Raw genomic sequence first — 23607 nt, forward strand, 5'->3', positions numbered from 1 at the left:
ATCTATGTTATAGCATGTATTAGTGTGTTATTTCTTGTTATTGCCAAATAATATTTCACTAAATGAATATACCACATTTTATTTACCTATTCATCAGTTGATGGACATTTGGCTTGTTTCTACGTTTGTTTTTCGTTTTTTTGCGGTACGCGGGCCTCTCACTGTTGTGGCCTCTGCTGTCACGGAGCACAGGCTCCGGACGCGCAGGCTCAGCGGCCATGTCTCACGAGCCCAGCCGCTCCGCGGCATGTGGGATCTTCCCAGACCAGGGCACGAACCTGTGTCCCCTGCATCAGCAGGCGGACTCTCAACCACTGTGCCACCAGGGAAGCCCTGTTTCTACTTTTTGACTATTATAAATAATGTTACTATAAACAGTGGGTGCAAGGTTTTATGTAGACATTTGTTTTCTTCTCTTGGGTCTATACCCAGGAGGGAATTTTTGGGTCATATGGTAACTATGTATAACATTTTGAAGAACTGCCAAATATTTTTCAAAGTGGCGGCACCATTTTACATTCCCAGCAGCAATGCGTGAGGGTTCCAGTTCTTCCACATCCTTACCAACACTCGATAATATGTCCTCTTGTCTATAGTTAGCCAGTTGGTGTGAAGTGGTATCTATTGTTTTGATTTGCATCTTCGGTAACTGTTGATGTAGAACAAAAACACTGCCAGTTATTCCTCAAACAAAAATGGGTTTATTCAGGATTGGCAAAGAATTGCCACATGGGATCTGCAACAATCATGAGCTACATGCAAGTCCTCTGCAACAAGGAGAGGAAAACTCATTAAAAGAGGGAAAAGGGGGACTTCACTGGTGGTCCAGTGGTTAATACTCCATGCTTCCACTGCAGGGGGCATGGGTTTGATCCCTGGTTGGAGAACTAAGATCCCGCATGGCCAAAAAATAAAAAGTAAAAAAAAAAAAAAAAAAAAGGAGGGAAAAATAAAGTTGGGAGGCCTATAGCAAACAGAGTATATTGGAAGAATTGAGAATTTGAAGTATAATGGCTTTTCATTGGCTGAGTTGTGACAGCCTCTCATTGGCTGAGCTCTCGCCAGGCAAGAGAAGGAAATCTTTCTTCTTCCTGTTGAGCTCTGCTATCATTGTCAGTAGTACATGAGAGCTCCCCCTTCTGGCCTCTTCACTCTTTTAACTGAGGTTTCTGTTTATTCATTTTTAGATAACATAATTTACATAATATTTTCATGTAGTTATTGGATATCTGATATATTCTTTGGAAAAATAACTATTCATATTCATTCCCATTTCTAAATTCTTTTCTTGTCTTTTTCTTATTGAGCTATAGGAATTTTATATATATGTATATTCTACTTAAGAGTCCCTTATCAGACATGGTTTGTAAATACTTTCTCCCATTCTGTGGGCTGCCTTTTCACTTCTTGATGGTATTGTTTGCATCACAAAAGTTTTTCAGTTTGATGATACATGATTTATTTTCTTCATTTAATGCTCTTGCTTTTGGTGTAGCTAAAATTTTTTAGATTAGATTAAGCTAATCTAAAAATTAGCTTAACAAAATCATGAGGAGTTACACTTTTGTTTTATTTTAATAATTCTACGGTTGTTGCTCTTTCATTTGGAGTTATACTAAATTTTGCATTAATTTTTGTGTATGTTGTGAGGTAGGAGTCTAACTTTATTCCTTTGTGTGTGTCCTAGAACCAACTCTTGAAAAGACTGTTCTTTCTCCATTAAAATTTTCTGCACCTTTGTTGAGAATCAATTGAGTATAAATGTAAAGATTTAATTCTGGATTCTCAATTTCATTCCATTGAACTATATATTTATTCTAAGCCTACACTTCATTAGAAATGGTTAATTCTCCAACTTTATTTTTAAGTTTGCTTTCCCTTTCAGTAATGAGGCTCCTGCATGATTGCGGGGCACAGTGTCAGAGTCAGACTGTGGAAGTATTCCTTGCTGTCTTCCTTCTGAGAACAGCTCTGGTCAGGTGACTGGGACCACCAGAATCTAGGCCGGGGGTGGGGGGGGGAGTGGCTCATGTGTTGTCAGACCTGTCTCCAGCCCCATGCTGGATCTGTGCTGAACCAATGGTCTTGCACCTTCCCAGGGTGATTTTGTCCACTACAGTGAAGTGACCAATTAGTTTATCATGCTCAAAAGCTGCGTGGCGGGAACCAACAAGCGAGTGCTCACCCTGCCCTAGTACTTGCTGGTGCAGACCAAATGGCGGGCTCTGGAGAAGACTGACCTCAAGTTTATAGACACCACCGCCAAATTTGGCCATGGCTGCTTCCAGACTGTGGAGGAGAAGAAAACGTTCATGGGATCACTTAAGAAGGACCGAATGGCAAAGGAAGAAGGGGCCTAATGTCAGAACAGATTTGTACAGCTGGTAGAATCTCAATAAGGTTATTTTCCAGTAGGGGTATGTGGGGAAGTTTGCTTTCTCGATTCTTATCATCTTGCAATTTCATATGAATTTCAGGATGGACGTGTCAATTTCTGCAGAAAAAAAAAAAGGCAGCTGAGATTTTGATAGGAATTGCATTGAATATGTAGACCAATTTGGGAGTGTTGCCTTATTAACAATATTAAGTCTTCCATTCCATGACAATGGATGTTCTTCCATTGATTTAAATATTCTTTAATTTCTTTCAATAATTTTTTTGTAGTTGTCTGTACCCAAGTCTTGCACCTAATGTTAAATCTGTACCTAAGTGTTTTATTTTTTTTATGTTATTGTGAATTGTTTTCTTAATTTTATTTTTGCAATAATTGTTGTTGATGTGTAGAAATATAATTAATGTATGTATACTGACCTTGTATCCTGCAGCTTTTGTAATCTCATTTACTAATTTTGCTAACACATATATATGGAATCTAAAAATTTTTTTAAAAATGGTACTGATGAACCTAGAGGCAGGGCAGAAATAAAGATGTAGACATAGAGAATGGACTTGAGGATACGGCAGGGGAGGGGGAAGCTGGGGGCAAAGTGAGAGTAGCATCGACATATATACACTACGGAATGTAAAATAGATAGCTAGTGGGAAGCTGCTGCATAGCACAGGGAGATCAGCTCTGTGTTTTGTGATGACCTAGAGAAGTGGGATAGGGAGGGTGGGTGGGAGGCTCAAGAGGGAGGGGATACGAGGATATATGTATGCATATGGCTGATTCACTTTGTTGTACAACAGAAACTAACAGTGTTGTGAAGCAATTATACTCCAATAAAGATCTATTAAAAGAAAAAAAAGAAATTTTGTAGGATTTCCCATATGCAAGATTATGTCATCTGTAAACAGAGATAGTTTTACTTTTTCCTGTCCAATTTGGGTGTCATATTTTTCATATTTTTGACTAATTACCCTGGCTATAACCTCTATTATGATGTGGGATAGAAGTGATGAAAGCAGACATATTTTTGTCTTGTTTCTGATATTAAGCAGAAAATATGCAGTCTCTCACCATTAAATACGATATTAGCTGTGGGTTTTTCTTAGATAGCATTTAGCAAGTTGAGTAAATTTCCTTCTATTTCTAGTTTGTTGAATATTTTTATTATGAAAGAATATCTAACTGCTCACCATCCATAATTAACAAATAATAACATTTTTTCATAGTTGCTTTATTTTTTTCTTCCAGCTTTATTGAGTTATAGTTGATGTACAGTGCGTGTATAAATTTAAAGTGTACCACATAATGATTTGACTTACATACATCACGAAACGATGACCAAAATAAGTTTAGTGAACATCCGTCATCTCATACAGAGACAAAATTAAAGAAATAGGAAAATGAGATATTTTTTTCCATGGGATGAGTACTCTTAGGATTTAGTCTCTTTCATATATAACATACAGCAGTGTTAATTATATTTATCATGTCATACATTACATAAATAAATACCTAGTACTTATTTATCTTATAACTGGAATTTTGACCGCCTTCATCCAAATCCCCCTCTCCTTCCCCCTCCCCCTGCCTCTGGTAATCACAAATCTGATCTCCTTTTCTATGAGTTTTTTGTTTGTTTGTTTTTGAAGTAGAATTGACATACAACACTATATTAGTTCCTCTTACATGACATAGTGACTCAATATTTCTATACACTTCAAAATAATCACTGCAATAAGTCTAGTTACCATCTGTCACCATACAAAAATATTATATAATTATTGATTATATTCACCACATTGTACATTTCATACCCATGACTCCATAGTCACTTTATATTTAAAAATGTTTAATATAAATAATACTGATAATTACTTTAACAAATACCATTTACATCCCTTAATTCTTTTTCCCAGTTTCATTCCTCTCACCGTCACCTTGACCAGCAGCAGCAGATTATGAGGTTATTGCATGTTCTTGTCCTTGTCTTTATATTGTCACAACATTGTGTGTGCATGTACATAATATATAGTGTCGTTTGCCTAAGTTTTAATGTTTATAATGTGGCATATCATTGCATACATTTTTTTCCCATTATTATATATATATATATATATGTTTTTATATCTTCTAGGCTGATACAAAGAATGATTCTTTTATTTAAGTTTTGTATAGTTTTCTCTCACATGAATATTCTTTATTTTATTCATTCATATCCTCATTGATGGATATTTAGATTTTATTCTTAACTTACTGTTTTTATAAGCAAAGCGGCAGTGAACTTTTGGTGCATGGCATTTTATGCCTATGAGTATGAGTTTTTTCTAGAGTATAAGAAAAAGTGGAAAAGTGGAAATTGTGAAGTTTGTATATTTTTTAATTTACTAAATATTACCAGATTATTCTCAAAAGTGTTTGTACCCATTTCCCTTTTGAATGAGAATGTCCTTTCCATACACCTTTACCTGCATCTGGAATTGCAGGACTGACATTTTAAAAGATGTGCCTTTGAGGTGCTCACAATCTAGAGCAGCTCTGTCTGTGAGAAATTTCTGTGATGATGGAACTGTTCTTAATCTACACTGTCTAAAATAGTAGGCACTAGTCACACATGCTATTGAGCAGTGGAAATCTGGTGACTACACATGAGGAACAGGCTTTTTACTTTAATTTAAATTTAATTTGAAATGTATATAGCCCTATGAAGTTAGGAGGAACTAGATTGGACAGCAGAGCTCTAGATGGAGAGAAAAAGATCTCCCAACACCAGTAATATCTGACAAGTGTCGACTGGAAGAGATACATTAAATGTTGCAAATGTTTAGAGGAGGGAGAGACAGCTTTAGGGAAGTTGGAGGTGATTTGGGAAGGAAAGGTTTGAATTAGGTGTAAGGTTTGTGTTGGGAGAGAAGTCTGGGCAAACCAGTCTGCAGTGGGGAGATGAGTTATTACTAAAAATGACAGTTATGGCAACTATATACAATATGGATAATAGTTTGTGATACAACATAAGGTGAAAAAATAAAAGTAAGAAATGCTGTGATACTCTACAACTTCTAAAATGTTTAATGCAGACTGGAATTGAATGGAATTGTGTTAGAATGGAAAATTTAAAAATCATTGTTTATTTTTTTCAAACTGTCTTTGGTTCTTTATGATATTTTTTCTTTTTTAAAGATTAGTAGATTTTGTGGAATTATAAGAATAATTTAATGAACAATTAAGGACCAGATTTATCCATAGTAATAAGGTAATGTTCTTGAGTTGGAAAAATCTAAACATAATCTTGACTTGAATAGCAGAACTTCTAAACAGAGAATCACACAAATAGAGAGATTGCTGAAAATTCCTGACTCTACATGTATCCTTCAGCAAAACCTTATTATGGCACATTATGGATTGATTATTCTAAACTACATGCTGTGATCTTAGTCAATACAAAGCATGAATTATTTAGGAATCAGGTTTTGTTCTTTCTTATAGGAGCACAAGACAGCCACTAGTTCTTTTCCAAGTAAAAAGAGACACCAGCAAAAAACCTCTACAGAAAAAAACAAAAAATATGATAGAAAACATGCACATTAAGGTTTTAATTTAATTTTTCCCTCCTCCTTGGTCTTTGCATATTCAAAGGGAAGTGGAGGTTTGGTATGTATTTCCAGTTGGTTTGAGGAAAAATAGAATCTATTTCTTGATGGTTTTGGTGGAAATGGCCTTGGGCATCCAGCTGTTGTTTCAGTTAATCAGAAAAAGGAGAATGAATTTTTTAATAAAAAAAAGTCTTGAACTTGCAGAAGAATTATAAATGTGGAAGAAAGAACTTTGAGGAAATACTATTAACCTGAGGCACTATTCCCCTTCAATACTGTAGTATTTATTTTCTCTCAACAAGAATATTCTTCTACATAACCATAGTAACATCATCAAATTTGGGAAAGTAACCTTGACACATTATTACCATCTAACCTTCAAATTCTATTGAAGTTTTCCAAATGTCCCAATAATGTTCCTTTATGGTGAAAGGGTATAATTCAGAATCACATGTTACCCCCGGAATAATTCATTTTTTCCTGAAAGTTCATGCTCTTGACGCTTTTGAAGACTGCAGGCCAGTTATTTTTACAATCTGCCTCAATTTGGCTTTGTCTAATATGCCTCATATTTAGTTTCACATCACACATTTTTAACAGGAGTATCTCAGAATTGATGTTGTGTCCTTCTCACTGCATCTGTGACAGCCTGCGTTCTACAAGATGGCTCCACAGAGATCTTCCACCTCACATGCTGTCCTTTTTAAATTTTTTTCCCCTGTGCTATATGGTAAGTCCTTGTTTATCTATTTTATATATAGTAGTTTTGTATCTGTTACTCCCAAGCTCCTAATCTATCCCTCCTCCACACATTTCCCTTTTGGTAACTATATGTTTGTTTTCTATCTCTGTGGGTCTATTTTTTTTGTAAATAAGTTCACTTGTATCATTTTTTTTTAGATTCTACATTTACGTGGTATCACATTTGTCTTTCTCTGCCTGGCTGTTCTTACAGTGTGCTGTTGACTGTTCTCCTCCTGCCAGGTGGGATATGTGTTCTCTTTTCTTGATATGAGTGGGCCTATGACTATGAAGGGACTGATACAATGTATCTTCCAAAGTCAGGTCACAAAAAGCAGTGTAGCTTCCTGCTGGCCCGTTTGCCGGCCCGTTTGCCGGCCCGTTTTGAACTGCTCACTCTTGGAACTCTGTCTCCATGCCCTGGGGAATCAGAGAGACCATACCAAGTGGCCATGTGTCGGTATTCTGTCTGAAATTCACAGGTGACACGCCAGCTGACAACAAGCATTCACTTCCAATGTCTCAACAATGTCCTTTATAGGTGAGTAACTCTTCAGCTGAGTCTGGCCTTCAGCTACTGAATCATCTCCAGCCTTCATTGTTCTTTGCTGAGGCTTCAGACAACATGGAACAGAGATAAGCCAGGGCTCCAAAGCTCTGTTCTGGACCATCCTGGCTCTCCCCAACTGGGTCTAGAGGCCAGTGCTCCTCTGCTCCACCTCATAGCTTTAGGATTGAATTATTTGGAAAGGAAAGGGAAAGGGAGAAGAAGAGGACTAAGATTTGGGAGTTGATCAATCATATTCATATTCTGGTGTTGCCATCTGTAAAGAGTCATCTTTGGCTTCCTGCTAAACCAGACTCGCAGTTTCCTCCTCTGTAAAACGTGGGTGATGGTGAAGATTACTCCCACCTGAGGCTGTTGTGAATGCTGCACCCTAACATCTGCCCTTTCCTTGTCCTATGCCCCCACACAGTCCCACATACACACTGACACAGATGAGCCTGCTCCTAGAAGGCACGAGGTGTTTATGTATCTTTATATACCTAGTGCTTAGCTCGTAATAAGCATTCCATAAATTTCATATAATGAATGAGTCAGTTATATTTAAAAATCTTTATAAATTGTAAAATGCCATGTGAGCAACAGCTATGACTAATGAATAAAGATTTCTAACTCTCTGAAATATTCACCTATTTATTAAAATATATTTCTATATATAAACTTTTTTTTAAACTTCACACGACTTCTAGCACAATTCCTGGTATATGATAGGTACTCAATAAATATGAATAATCAGATAAATGGATGTGGGGTTGGATAAATGGAAAAATAAGTAAATAACAAGTTAGATGTTTATACAAAGAGGATATTCTGGGATGATTTAATTTCTTAGACCTTGTGCAGATGGAAACCCTTAGGAGTTGCCTGTGAATTAAATTAGGGAAGTACTTGGCCAGCCACACAGCCCAGAACTGATGAGAAATTTGCCAATTCTTCAGTTGAGTGGATTGTTTAGATGTCATAAATGGAGGGTTTAGACTCAGAACTGTTACATAGTATAAGAAACCAAATGTGATTGTTATATTGCTGATTTGTGCAACTGTTTTGCAATATATTACAGGATAAAGTCCAAATTTCCAAGCATGTTTTTCCAAGTGCTTCCCCATCTGGCTGCAACCTATACCTCCAGCTTCTTCTGGCATTTCCTATTCTCTCCCTTTCCCTCTCCTTTATATATGTTTACGAGTTAAACATTACTCTTTTCTTGGTATTTGTGTTCTCTTGCAAAGTGGAAATAAAAACTTCCCTGAACCTCTCATTGCTGAGACTCAAATGATACAAAACATAACAATCAGTAAATGTAATTTGATCTATTAAATATTTACTGATTATCTAATTCATGCCATAAACTGTTGAAGGCACTGTGGATAAATAACTCATAACCCTCATCCTCACAGCAAAATGAGAAACCAAAAACATTAGAATGGTCATGTCCAATAAGATGCTATAAGTGCTATCAATCTGCATTGTAGATATTATTGGCACACAGTTAGTTATTATTATTTTTTATTCAACAAGTATTTATTGAGCGCCCACTATGAGCTAATCTACTTGTTAACGTTAACATAGTTCAAATGATACAGTCTCCGTATTAAATAGAACTTATTTATGGTAGTACAGTGAATAGGAAATAAATAATCAAATGGATAAGTAATGTAATTGAACTTGGAGATAAATGCCATGAAGGAAAATAAAGGAGAGAAAAGGGATAGAGACTAATGGGAAGTGGGAACCAGTTTACTTGTCTTATGGAAGGATGGCTTCCTCGAGGAGGAAATTTTTGAGAATCAGGGACTTGTAAATAGTAAGGGGAGACAGAGAGAACAGACAGTGATAAGGCCCTGAGGCAGGAATATATTTGTGAATTATGGGAACAGCAATAAGTCCAGTAAGCATAATAGGCTGAGTGGGGTATGTGGTGTGAAATGAAGTTGGAGATACTGGCAGGGTCCTAACCCTATAAGACTTTGTGCATATTAACAGAGCTTAAATTTTATTTATAGTGTGATTGAGTGTTGTTTATCTGAGCTTTGAGTAAGGGAGTGGCATGATCTAATTTGTGTATTAAAATGAAAATATATAGTTGATTTACAATGTTGTGTTAGTTTCAGATGTACACAAAGTGATTCAGATATATATTCTTTTTCAGATTCTTTTCCATTATAGGTTATTACAAGATATTGAATATAGTCCCCTGTGTGAGTCAGTAGGTGGTCGTTGTTAATCTTTTTTATATATAATAGTGTATATCTGCTAATCTCAAACTCCTAATTTATCCTCCCTGACCCTTTCCCCTTTGGTAACCATAAGTTTGCTTTCTATGTCTGTGGGTCTGTTTCTGTTTTGTAAATAAGTTCATTTGTATCATAGTTTTAGATTCCACATATAAGTGATGTCATATGATAATTTGTCTTTTTCCGTCTGGCTTATTACTTCACTTAGTATGATAACCTCTAGGTCCATCCATTTTGCTTCAAATGGCATTATTTCATTCTTTTTTATGGCCAAGTAATATTCCATTGTGTATACGTGCCACACCTTGTTTGACCATTCATCTGTTGATGGACATTTAACTTCTTTTATACAACATTGTAAATCACCATACTTTAATTTTAAAAAGTAAAAAATAAATAAAAATAATAAGAAAAAGAAAATATAAAGAGGAGGGGAGCAAGAATGGAGGACATTGCAGTGTCCAATGAGAGCTTTAGCTGATGAGGTAGTGGTGGAGTTGTTGAGAAGTGGTCAAGTTCACAACGTAGGTTGGAAGTAACTGGAGAGACCTGCTAATTGATTGAAAATGGGAGTTAAGAAAAGGTAATCAAGGTTTTTGACCTGATCAATGAGTTATTAGGTAGGTAGCTGGTTATACCAGTCTGGAATTTGGGGAGCAGTCAAAACTGAAGATATAAATATGGGAGTTATGGGCACGTATATGGTATTTAAAATTATGGGACTGCTTACTTAGGAAGAGTGTGTGTGGTTAGACAAGGGCTGAGGGGCAAGGGCTGAGATCAGAAAACATCAGTATTTACAGGTGGTAGAGGAGGAGCAGACAGCAAAGGGGTCTGAAGAGAACAGACTGCTTTCTCAGAAGACAGGACAAAATCAAGACTGTGGTTTCCCAAGTGCCAAGTAAGAATGTGTTTCAAGAAAGATGAGTGGTCAACCGTGTCTTGAGATTCTAAGATGAGGATTGAATTTGAATGAACCAATGGCTCTGCTAGCTTGGGGGTTGCTGGTCCCTCTGAAAACTACAGTATCATTGTAGTGGTGGGAACAAAATCCTCACTGAAGTGGATTCAAAACAGAGTAGAGGGCTTCCCTGGTGGCGCAGTGGTTGAGAGTCCGACAGCCGATGCAGGGGACGTGGGTTCGTGCCCCGGTCCGGGAAGATCCCACATGCCACGGAGCGGCTAGGGCCGTGAGCCATGGCCGCTGAGCCTGTGCGTCCGGAGCCTGTGCTCCGCAATGGGAGAGGCCACAGCAGTGAGAGGCCAGCGTACCGCAAAATAAATAAAACAGAGTAGAAGGTGAGGAAGAGGTAAAAGTGAGGCTAGACACGTAATTCCAAGGCTCAGGTCATTGGATCCATCTTCAGCTCTACTGAAATCAACAAAAATGATAATCAGGAGGAATGATGGAGAGAAAGATGGTGACCAAGTGTCAAATTCTTTAATGAGTGAAGAAAAATGACAGGATTGTGGTTGATCATTTTCATAAGGAGAGGTAGGGGTGATGTAATCTGATGACATGTATTTTAGTGGAACTCTGATGGAGTTTTGACAGGGAAGAGGAATGGTATCTCAAAGCAGCATGAAAAGCAAAGATAATACCTCCTCTACATTTGTGTCTTGCAGTACATGGGCTGTGGGAGGAAAAAGAAAAAAAAAGCTATTACTTTTGTGAGCTTCAAGGGAAGCTCAGGACAATGGGCAAAAGAGCCTGTGAATCAGGGGCAGCCAGGGAGGGCTTCACAGAGGAGGTGATACTTGAAGTGACCATCGAAGGGTGAATAGGTGCTTGTCAGGCAGGTGACAGGGGAAGGACACATCATGGAAAGAAAAGCATATGACTAACCTCGAGGCTGAGAGACAGCAGACAGTGTTTCAGACCATCAGCAGTTGAATCTGTGTAAAGAATTCACTAAGACCAAAACATAAGTAAGGAATGGAATAGACGATATACAGCCACTCAGGTAGACAAGATGCCTTTAAACACACTTTGAGGAATGTTAAACCTATAATGTATTAGTTTTGTATGACTCATACCTATACATACTAGATAATAAATAAATGGTTTTTAATAATTTAAGTCAGAGGATAAATGCAGGTAATATCAATCAAGCACATACTATATTCTAGGCCCTGGATTACATGCACACACCGATATATTTGCTTCTAACACCAAGCCCAGGGTAGGCGGTGCAGCATTCTGACTTTACAGGTGTAGAAACACAGAGACATCACTTGTTTTGCTCAAATTTATGAAAGTAGTAAATTGTGGACCTGGGATTTAAACTCAGTAATTCCAACTCTAGAGCTGGGTTTTAACTACATTACTGCCTGAATGCATCAACAGTAGATTAATTATAAAGCCAAACTGGAAGTGGAGAGATCTAGGTTCTAGTTTTATGTCTTTTACTCATGAGCATGTGGATAACACTTGCCCTCTCAAGGATTCAGTAAATGAAAGCGTCTGCACTCGACTAGCATTTCCAGCACTTGTTCTGTGGAACAGGAATACTAGATCCTTGAGATGCTGCCAGGTCTTCATTGAAAACTATTCCAAAGTTAACTAGGTTAGAGACAGAGTATTCTCTGTCCCATTATTAGATATTCACAGTGTGCCTTAGGGTGCTAAAGGCTCTGACAAGTTCTGCTGCAAAGATGCCAGTTTACCATTAATCCAGTGCTAGCCAAACATATGTGGCTTAGTCACTTACTATTAGGAGAATCAATTGCCAAATCAACAGACACAAGCTAACGATCTATATTGTGATCAGTATGAAGCACTTGTAGGAGTGAAGCAAGATGGGAAATAAAAAAAGAAATGCTAACAGTGGCCCTTGAATCCAAAGGGGAGAGATATTAAAACAATTGCTTAGAAGTTGCTATTAGGTATCAGACACCTTAAAAATGTAGCCTTACTTCATCCACATGTTAAATCAGTTGATGAGCGCTCTTATCCTCATTTAGAAACAGGTTCAGTAAGGTCAAAAGGCATATCTGAAGTCATCTATCTCCCAAAGTGGTAGAGAGGGCACTGTGACCTAAGACTATTGGCTTCAAAACCTATACTTGGGCCACTATATCATGGTGTCTCTCCACAAGTGGTCATGAGAACAATATTCATAATTACAGTAATACCTCACCTTTATATAAAGGAGGGACTGGCAATCTTTTTCTACAAAGGGCCAGATGGAAAATATTTTAGACACCACATCTCTGTTACAGCTACTTAATTCTGTCCTGGTGGTACTAAAGCAGCCATAGGTAAAATGTAAATGAATGGGTTTGGCTGTGTTCCAATACCTTTTCTTTATGAAAACAGGTGGCTGCTCAGATTTGCCCTGTGGGTTGTAGTTTGCTGACCTGTGATATAATGTTTGCAGTTTCTAATGCTCTCAGGCCATTAGGTTATGTAAGCTTCCCAGCTTCTGTGTAAAGAAGACATTGTTATTCCATTTTACAGATCAAGTAACCAAGGGGACACAAACATACATCCAGGCCACAGCATCTCAGTCTGAGAAATGGAATTTTTAATTGGTAAATGAGAATAAAGAAAGTCACTCAAGGTTAGGGCACAAGAGTGATGTACAATTCATAAGTACTGTATTCCTTGGAATTTTCTTGGCCATGACAGTGTTAGTAATGTGATTGCACAAATGATATGTTGAAACTATCAACATATCATTAGAGGAGGACTAAATACCTCCATGGGTATTTTATTTGTAAAACATATTTTCTAAATATCCCCAGGTCTTCTTTTTTATTCAAAAGTAACTTTGAGATACTTTGAGTATCTTGAGTATCACTTGAGTAATACTTTGAGAAATAATTAAATCTCTATCAGTCAAATGACTTTTTTGTAGCATAGGTATTTTGCATGGATTTTCAGACCACAATCTTTGTATTTTTAAATATGTTGCACCCAAATAATCAAACAATAGAATACATTAATATAGTAATTCTTCACTTGAAAAAACCTTATGTGTCTTCTAGCTGCCAGTATCTTGTGGTTAGTTGAGAGGACAAGAGGTTAATAAAAGCATTTTTATTCATGGGAGAATATTCCAGTCTCTCACCCCAAGAATATATTACTTTGATGTGCACATTTCACATATACAGTAACATTTCCTCTAGGGTGTAAGTTTATGAGTGTGGGAGATGGGAAGATCTGTGTTAAGAGTGAGCAGTGTGGCATTATGACAGTAGGTTAAAGACACACAAGAGCCTGATACTGATGGAGAAGACTGAAAATAAGAAGTCGAAGCACCAAAGATATGAACCAAAAATCCTAGCAATACAGAGCCGTTCAGGGCAAATACAAACTATCTATTTAGGTCTCAATAGGCCTATTTACGTCTTTAGACCTATTTAGGTAGGTCTGAAGAGACCTACTCCTTTTAACGTTCATAACCACTGCTTTCCTCCAAGATTTATATTATGCTTAATTTATGCTGTTTTAAGAAGTGATCAATACATTTAGAAAGAATTCCATTGAGCAAGTTTGTTATTATCAATGCCCATGATGAAAATAAACTCACTCAGACACGTATGTTGATGAGTTCTTCATGGAAGGTATTCTTGGAGTTTCAACTAAAGCTCTAGAGTCTATACCTGCACTGTCCTAAGGTGGTAGCCGCTAGCCACAGTGGCTATTGAGCCCCTGAAATGTAGCTAGGTCAGACTGAGATGTGCTGTATACAAAACCATTGGATTTTGAAAATGGTACAAATATAAAATATTTTATTTATAACTTTAAATTGATTATACATTGAAATGGTGATATTTTGAGTCTATTAGATTTTTTAAAATTCACCTGTTTCTTTTCACTTTTTTTCATGTGTCTACTAGTTAAATTTAATTAAATTTAAATATAATTTGCATTATATTTCTATTGGATGGTGCTGGTCTAGAACAATTGCTGCTTTAAGGGACTTACAGTCTTGCTGGGGTAAGGATATTTATTTATTTATTAATATTTATTTATTTATTAAGATTTTTTTTTTATTTGTTTGTTTATTTATTTATTTAGGCTGTGCCAGGTCTTAGTTGTGGCTTGTGGGATCTTCGTTGTGGCATGCAGGATCTTTTAGTTGTGGCATGCGGACTCTTAGCTGCGGCATGCAAGCAGAATCTAGTTCCCAGACCAGGGACTGAACACAGGCCCCCTGCATTGGGAGCACAGAGTCTTACCCACTGGACCACCAGGGAAGTTCCTAATTAATTTTTATTGAGAATAGTTGCTTTACAATGTTGTGTTAGTTTCTACTGTACAGCAAAGTGAATCAGCTATACATATACATATATACCCTCTTCTTTGGATTTCCTTCCCATTTAGGTCACCACAGAGCACTGAATAGAGTTCCCTGTGCTATACAGTAGGTTCGCATCAGTTATCTATTTTATACATTGTAGTATATATATGTCTATCCCAATTTCCCAATTCATCCAACTCTCCGCTCCCCCGCTTGGTATCCCTACATTTGTTCTCTACATCTGTGTTTCTATTTCTGCTTTACAAATAAGTTCATTTGTATCATTTTTCTATATTCCATGTATAAGTGATATTATATGTTTGTTTTTCTCTTTCTGACTTACTTCACTCTGTATGACAGTCTCTAGGTCTATCCACATCTCTGCAAATGGCACAATTTCCTTTTTATGGCTGAGTAATATTCCACTGTATACATGTACCACATCTGCTTTATCCATTCTTCTGTTGATGGAAATTTAGGTTCTTCCATGTCCTGGCTATAGTAATTAGTGCTGCAATGAACATTGGGGTGCATGTATCTTTTTGAATTATGGTTTTCTCCAGGTATATGCCCTGGAGTGGGATTGCTGGGCCATATGGTAGTTCTATTTTTAATTTTATAAGGAACCTCCATACTGTTTTCCATAGGGGCTGTATCAATTTACATTCCCACCAAGAGTGAAAGAGGGTTCCCTTTTCTCCACACCCTCTCCAGCATTTATTGTTTGTAGATTGCAGCAAGATCTTTTTGGACCCTAGAGTAATGAAAATAAAAACAAAAATAAACAAATGGGACCTAATGAAACTTAAAAGCTTTTGCATAGCAAAGGAAGTCATAAACAAGATGAAAAGACAGCCCTCAGAATGGGAGAAAATATTTGCAAAAGAAGCAACTGATAAGGGATTAATCTCCAAAATATACAAACAACTCATGCAGTTCAATATCAAAAAAACAAACAACCCAATGAAAAAAAAGGGGAGAAGATCTAAATAGACATTTCTCCAAAGAAGACATACGGATGGCCAACAAACAAATGAAAAGATGCTCAACATCACTAATTATTAGAGAAATGTAAATCAAAACTACAGTGAGGTATCACCTCACACTGGTCAGAATGGCCATCATCAAAAAATCTACAAAAGATATTTAATATATGAAAAAGTAACTGAGTAAGTCCGTGAATCACCATATACCAAGCTACCTGTAGCTTTGTATATTTTATTTTATATTTTTAGACAGGACAATGACTTTTTTGCCTTTTTTAGTTTTTAACTAAAACGATGTCTTCAACCTAATGAAGGTCAGAACAATAGAGAACTAGAAAACGTATTTTTTGTTTTGTTTTGTGTTTGGTTTGATTTTTGAGCAAAGCTTTTAAATTTCCTCTTCCTTTCCTAGCAAAAAGCCAATATTTTTTGCCTTTCTTTCCAATATACTCTTAGGATAATAATAAAAACAACTGTAATGATATCAAATATTTTTTAAATGACTACTAACTACTTTTCACTGGAAAAGGCACTTGACATTCAATGTCCTGTTATAAATGAAATTATAAATGAAAATTGAGTAAACTCCTCTACTAGAAGTCATAAGTCCTTGAGACTTGGACAATGTTTAATGGCTTAGAAGGTCTTTCAAATAATTATGATGCTTAGTTAATATTTTTTGGATGGGTAGATGAAAGAATATTGCATATAAACAGTGCTTGTTAAACCTGGGCTTGGGTACAATGGAATTAGGGGGTGGTGGTTACTCAGAAACCTGCCTGGGAAATTCAGGTGGTGGTTACTCAGAAACCTGCCTGGGAAATGCAGGTTCAAGGGCAAAGCATACCACATCTTCCCAGAAAGCATAAATTTTACTTAATGGTGGGAAATTTAAACCTCATTTTTATATCAAGGTAAAAATGGAAGTATTGTAGGGGAGACTTAAAATCTCATGAATTTTTAAGACAGAACAAATAAGGGGCTTCAAAGGAATGTCATCCTCGTTGCAGACTTTTTAAGGCTAAATTCTCAAGCTTCTGACACCTTCATTTCTCACCCACCAGCTGGTTCCTATCTATGCTTCAGTGGAAAAGTGTGCCTGGAACTGCTCTAAGGGAGACACCACCATCCTTATTAACATAGAACCCGCTGGTGGCAAGCATCGTATGGGGGTCCTGGGTTCTTGCCATGCTAACCCACACTCCAAGGGGCTTATCAAACATCAGTGACCAGTCAACAAGGACTGACTGTATTGCACAGGGAACTCTTCTCAATATTCTGTAATAACCTATATGCGAAAAGAATCTGAAAAATAATGGATATATGTATACGCATAACTGAATCATTTTGCTATACACCTGAAACACAACATTGTAAATCAACTATACTCCAATATAAAATAAAAAATTAAATTAAAATAAACAGCAGTGACCAAAAGCCTCTTCCTTGGGGATGTGGTGGATAGAGTGTTGATTTCTAGTTTTCTTCTGCGAAGACACTAACACAATCACCATGATGCCACGATGTAAAACCCTGAATCTCCAAGAATGACAATTTAATTCTCAATATTCTTACATTCTCCATGCCATCTCCCTTGGCACCACCAAGCTGCCCATACGGAGGTAATCTCCTTTTAGTTCAAGTGTCATCTTGTGTTCGTGTCTTGCATAAAAAACCTAGACTCAGCTGGTTGGTTCAGCAAGAGGAAGATACACATTAATTTCCTTCACATAGTGGTAGCCATGGGGAACTTCAGCTCAAATAGCATGCCTGGCTACTTTTCCTTCCTTCATTCCTTCCTCTCCATGGGAGGATGGGCTGCCCCTCTGACTGGTGGGTTTGGTAGAAGGAGCTGAGCATCCTTGCCCAACACACTCTCCACATGCATTCTGGTTTGCCCCCTGTCATGCCCTACAAGTGAGGCCTGGATTGGCCCATCTGTGCTGGTGGCTGTGTGTGTCTATCTAATTCAGGGAGAAGCATTAGCAAGCTCACCTGGCTGCAGGTGAGTCTATGTCCTCCAACCCTGTCTTACGAAGCTGTGCAGCAGAAATTAGCACAACATTTTAAATCAACTATACTTCAGTTAAAAAGTATACTATATATATATATTATTTTAGAAAAGCAATGCATCTGATTATTTGGGCCTTCATCTGTCTGATTCTTGCGTCTTTCTTCACTTGTTTCCAAATTCAGGAGGGAGAGAGGGGTTGTTATTGGTGGGCTTGTAAGTCTCTAGTGGACCTTGATTATGGCATCAGAGAGCGTCAAAGAGGAGTGAACAAAGTATCATTAAGTCAGAAAACTGAGTTTATAACAAACACCTACTTAGCTTCTGATTGGGGTCTTAGGCTACTGTCTTGCTGGCCTCTTTTGTGGCAGGGATGCCCTTAAGACTGCCAGCTGGAACACACTTAATATTCCATGGAGTCCCCAAATCTAGGTCAGGCCTAATAGAGACTGGTCTTCAAGAGCCAATTTTCTGTCTTGCACTTGCCTTTGCCTATAGGATTCACACCAGGGATGAACACCCCTCCTGGAGAAATCATATCCATGTGGCAGGAGGGGGTGAGAGAAACCTGTAAAGTGATTGCTGCAAGATGGTAGGAGCTTGGACCTAGGTGGAGATAGACAGGGACAGAGATAAGTGATATAAGGGCCTTTTTACCTCTTAAAATATTACCTTGAAGCTAACTTGGAATCTTGCTCTTGTGCTCATCTTTCTTCTCTTCCCACCAAAACAAATCACCACATAGACAGAGAAGGGTGTAAAGTAAAAATTTTTGAAATTAGTGGCAGGAGGAGAGGGGAGCAAAGACCAGGGACATGCATTTAAAATGGAGTGGCTTGAAGAGAGCCCCATTATCTACTTATTGTAAATCTTAAAAGCCATAAGCATTAGTTTTATAATCTTACAGATGTCAAAAGCCTCAAAGGTTGGAAAAAATGTTAAGGATTCTTTGGTTGGAGAGGTAAGTGTCCACGTGAACAGGAGCACAGACCCACTGGCTAGCAGCTACCATCTGATAACAGATGAGGACCACTTTATAACATGTGAATGCAGCATTCTGAAGGTTACTAGAGACCATCAGCATTGGCTCAGTCATTGTGTAGCAGCCTCACCTGGGGTCTCCCCAAGAGGATGGTTGGGACCAATGTAGGAATTATATCTCCTGGTTCCAAACCAAGACCCCCTTTGACTTTCCACCTCTGCCGACAATACTTATAAAAGGAAATACTGTAAAATGTAGAGATCATACTTTGCATTAAGTAACATTAAAATTTCTACTGAGTTTCCATATTTTTAACATAATGCTGAAATTCATTATGCAATTATTGATGACTGTATCTTTGTATGATTTAACATTTAGCTAAAAGATTTCATCTAAGTATAAATGCAGAAAAAGTTCAGCAAATGAGCGTGGGAAATATAAATAAATCTTCACTTGAAAATAATCAAAGTAGAAAAGATCAATCTCTTTATTGGTACACTTTGTTCATTTACCAGAAATCTTTTATAAAGTGCAATCAGAATTTTTATTTGGGTATAAATGATGATAGAAACCACCATTGCCCTTAAAGCTAAGGATTCAGATTGAAGATCTGAAATGCACAGTGCTCCAAATTATGACATTAAACCAACTGAAGAACATGTGCCTTGATCTTTCTGCAAAATCTCCTCCATGACCCCATTCTCTTCTTATCATTCCACTTTTTCCATGTTTCCTCCTTTTTAAAATTGTCATGCAGTAAAATGGACTTATTTTTGTACACTTCCCTGGATTTTAACACATATATAGATTTTTTTAATCACCAGAAAATCAGAATTCAAAACAGTCCTATCACCTGGAAAACTCCTTTGTTACACTTTTATAGTCACACCGTCACCTGTCCCTAATATGCAGCAACCACTGATCTGTACCTTTCTCTTATTATCTAGATTTTAAAATAATACAAATTGTGTGTAAAAAGTATGTTAAAAAATTCTGGAAAGAAAAGGTATAAGCTGGAAACTTACATCAACAAGATTTTTAAAGAATTGGGTTAATTTTGAAAATCTTCTGCCAACTTTTCTCAACTGGACATTCACTTTCCCAATTTCTCCCAAGGATACTCCTAGTACCATTCTCAGTGTGTTGGAGAGAGGTTCATTCACTACATATGATGGATGACTCAGAGTGTCAGGGCCTGTTTCTTTTCAGAACCAATTATAAGAAGCTGCCAGATTCATTACTAAATAGTTAGGAACTCATCCTAAAATAATTACTATGCAGGCCTAATACACAGGCAAAGATTTACATACAAGGAGATTCATGAAAAAATTAAGAAGTGGAAGGAACCCACATGTCCAACAAAAAGGCATGCAGTTAATAAAATATGATACTTATAGATGATAAAATACTTTGCAGCTATTAAAATAAAGTCTTTAAATATTACATGAGCTAACACGTGCTCATTATATACTGTGAAGTGAGGATGCATGTAATTTAATGGAGTAAAAGCAGAGGCATTATTTGTGCGTGTGAAATGTATGGCTAGTGGTGATCTTTTCAGAGAGGACTTATGAATGAGTATTATTTTGTTCTTCATATCTTTTTCTGTTTTCAAATGTTTTACAATGAACCATTGTTATCTTTATTATCAGATGTAAATTAATAACTAATAGTCTGTCATTAGCACTTACCATGGGTGTGAGATTGTCTTTTAAATGTGTCAACTTGTCTAGCCATCAGTCACCACTTATTCAATTGAATGCTAATCTAGATGTTGCTATGAATGTATTTTGTAGACGTTATTGAAGTACATAATCAGTTGACTTTAAATAAGAGAGATTTCCCCTAAGTAATCTGGATGGGTCTCACTAAATCAGTTGATAGGTCTTAAGAGCAGAGCTGAGGCTTCCCTGAAGAAGAAATTCTACTTGTAGGGTGTCTCCAGCTCCTGCCTGAGAGTTCCAGCCTGCCTGGTCACCTGTCCTACAGATTTTGGACTTGCTTAGCCAACCCTCACACTCCCATAAGCCAATTCCTTGCCATAAATCATCTCCTAGTGTATATTTCTCCTATTGCTTCTGATTGTTTGAACTCTGACTGATATAATGGGCTAGGGAGTGTGCCAAGAATTGAATATGCAATCACGCAGGTGTTACACACCATTATTCTCTGTGGTGTTTGGAGTTCCCCTAGAAGCTGACCCTGAAAAGACAAGCAGTTTATTTAAAAGGTGATCCCAGGAAATACAAGTAGGGGAGAGAGGGAGTAAGACAAGGAAAGGAAGACAGTAAATAAATGGTATGCTTTCAAGCAAGTTAATCCTGTGGGCAGCTAGAGAATGCAGTTTGCCAATTCTGGAATGCAGGGTACATTGATACAGAGTTATCTCAACCAAAGGGTGAGTATGAATGATGGTTACCCACCAACTCTCCAGTCGTTGTTGGGTAAGGAGGCTCCTGGGGGCATTCACTCTGCTGCTCTCAGGGCTTGCTCTGCCCTTGAGCTCACGAGCTGCTAGCTCAGAAAAAAGATCCAGAAGGCAGTTGCAATGACGGTCTCTATAGGTCTTCTTTAAAGGCAAAGGCTGAACAGAAGTGTTGTGGGGAGAATTGATGGCATTGCTACATTTTCTTAATTTTTACAGATGAGCAAACAGATGAGGCTGGGCAGTTAATCTGCATAAGGTAAAAGCTAGTAAGACTCAACATAGATCTGTCTTCAAAACCCTCTTAAATGTTTAGAACATGTAACTAATAATAATAAAAGAAGTCAGTGCCAACAGTAACATCCATGCCCACAGAGAGTTAGATTGGCCATTAAGGCTCCTTTTTGTTTCTTTTTTGTTTTTTGTTGTTGTTGTTGTTGTTGCGGTACGCGGGCCTCTCACTGTTGTGGCCTCTCCCGTTGCGGAGCACAGGCTCCGGACGCGCAGGCTTAGCGGCCATGGCTCACGGGCCTAGCCGCTCTGCAGCATGTGGGATCTTCCCGGACCGGGGCACGAACCCGCGTCCCCTGCATCGGCAGGTGGACTCTCAACCACTGCGCCACCAGGGAAGCCCCATTAAGGCTCCTTTTGCTGATGGGTCACACTGATTTTTAGGAGTGCAGGAAATGTCTGTTTCCCCCTTCAAATTAACTAAGTTTCTTATATTTTTGAACCTCCAGTTTTTCTCTTCCCTCTTGTTACACACCTCAGGGCGTGCCTTGAGCATCTTAGCAGAGGTGGGAGAACTCTGCAGTTGGAAGTGCGGGTGTCTGGGTGATGGTTTCCAGTGAGGACCTGAAAAGATGATTGCACATATTTTGTTTCTCCCTCTGTTTTCACTTATCAAGAAGTTTATTTTGCCAAGAAGTTTATTTTCTGTAACAGTGAGCTCATCTACATGATTCTGATAATGTCTGAGCAAATCCTTCATCACTTCCTGAGACATTTGCAGCACCTTTCTGAGTAATGTGCAAGGTACTATATGGAAGGAAAGTGTTGAGGAGAAAGGAAATGACATTTATTAAAGACTTACTGTGTGCTGTACAATGGATAATTCACCTTAAGTATTTAGTCTTATTTAGTAAGTTGAATTGTTTATAGGTAGGGAACTGGAGATCAAGAAGCCTGGGTATCCTCCTTAAGGCCCACAGATAACAAGTGGCTGAACTGAGATTCAGACACACGACATTCATTTTCACTGCAAATGTTCTTTCTGTCAAACCACACATGGTGCTTGACCCAAAGGATTTTGATGACAGATGACAAACAAAGTTATACAAGAGGTACAAAACAATGGTGAAGATGCCAGAAGGGTGAACTGGGTCTTTATCAAAGGAATGATTCAAGCAAGATGTGTCATGAGTTTTCTATTAAGAAATCTCATAATTCAAAAAGACATATGCACCCCAGTGCTCATTGCAGCACTATTTACAATAGCCAGGACATGGAAGCAACCTAAATGTCCATCAACAGAGGAATGGATAAAGATGTGGTACATATATACAATGGAATATTACTCAGCCATGTAAAGGATGAAATTGAGTCATTTGTAGAGATGTGGATGGACATAGAGACTGTCATACAGAGTGAAGTAAGTCAGAAAGAGAAAAACAAATATCACATATTAACGCATATATGTGGAGTCTTAAAAAAAAACAGTATAGGTGATCTTATTTGCAAAGCAGAAATGGAGACAGAGATGTAGAGAACAAACGTATGGATATCAAGGGGGAAGGGGGTGGGATGAATTGGGAGATGGGGATTGACATATATACACTACTGATACTATGTATAAAATAGATAACTAATGAGAACCTACTGTATAGCTCAGGAAACTCAGCTCAGTGCTCTGCGGTGACCTAAATGGGAAGGAAATCCAAAAGAGAGGGGATATGTGTATACGTATAGCTGATTTACTTTGCTGTACAGTAGAAGCTAACACAACGTTGTAAAGCAACTATACTCCAATAAAAATTTAAAAAAAAAAAGAAATCTCAGAAAGATCTCAGTAGGGAAAGTGAAACTTAATCAGTGAAGGCAAAGATAAGTGAGCAAGATGCATTCAGGTCAAGAATGGGTGTGCAGCTGAGCCGTGGTGGGTGTTTTTGTTGGTTCCGGATGTTGAGCGTGTGCAGAGCCTTCTTGCCTTGTAGAGGTGTAATCTCAGATCACATGGTGCTTCTTCTGTGAAACCTTCCCTGATATCCTGACAGAGTTAGTCTTGTTTTATCTGTGTTCCCAGAACCTTCTCTTCTAACTTGCAGCACAATAGTTTAGAGTGAGGGCTTTGAAACTGAGACAAATTGCGTGGATTAAAATCCTAGCTGTGACTTTGGGTGATTTATTTAACAAATCCATGCTCCATTTTTCTCATA

The 23607-nt window shown here is 37.7% G+C and overlaps 1 long non-coding RNA gene and 1 other non-coding gene across 12 annotated transcripts in view; both read left to right on the forward strand.

The window, feature by feature from the left end:
* The window catches only part of LOC149749119 (uncharacterized), a 145247-nt gene that overhangs the window by 51835 nt on the left and 69805 nt on the right, over nt 1-23607 (forward strand). For 9 of the 11 annotated variants that reach the window (XR_016393235.1, XR_016393238.1, XR_016393236.1 and 6 more), the window contains one exon: nt 1-23607. This exon is cut by the window's left edge; it is cut by the window's right edge. This is a non-coding gene — a long non-coding RNA (uncharacterized LOC149749119). The other 2 variants (XR_016393241.1, XR_016393245.1) reach the window with 2 other exon arrangements.
* LOC115801993 (small nucleolar RNA U83B) lies at nt 1877-1970 on the forward strand. The gene has a single exon (XR_004022366.1). It is a non-coding gene; the product is annotated as a small nucleolar RNA U83B (small nucleolar RNA).

Source organism: Delphinapterus leucas, chromosome 5 (genome assembly GCF_059928025.1).
Source record: "Delphinapterus leucas isolate spDelLeu-1000000601 "Yukka" chromosome 5, BTC_Dleu_Yukka2, whole genome shotgun sequence".
Taxonomy (NCBI): domain Eukaryota; kingdom Metazoa; phylum Chordata; class Mammalia; order Artiodactyla; family Monodontidae; genus Delphinapterus; species Delphinapterus leucas.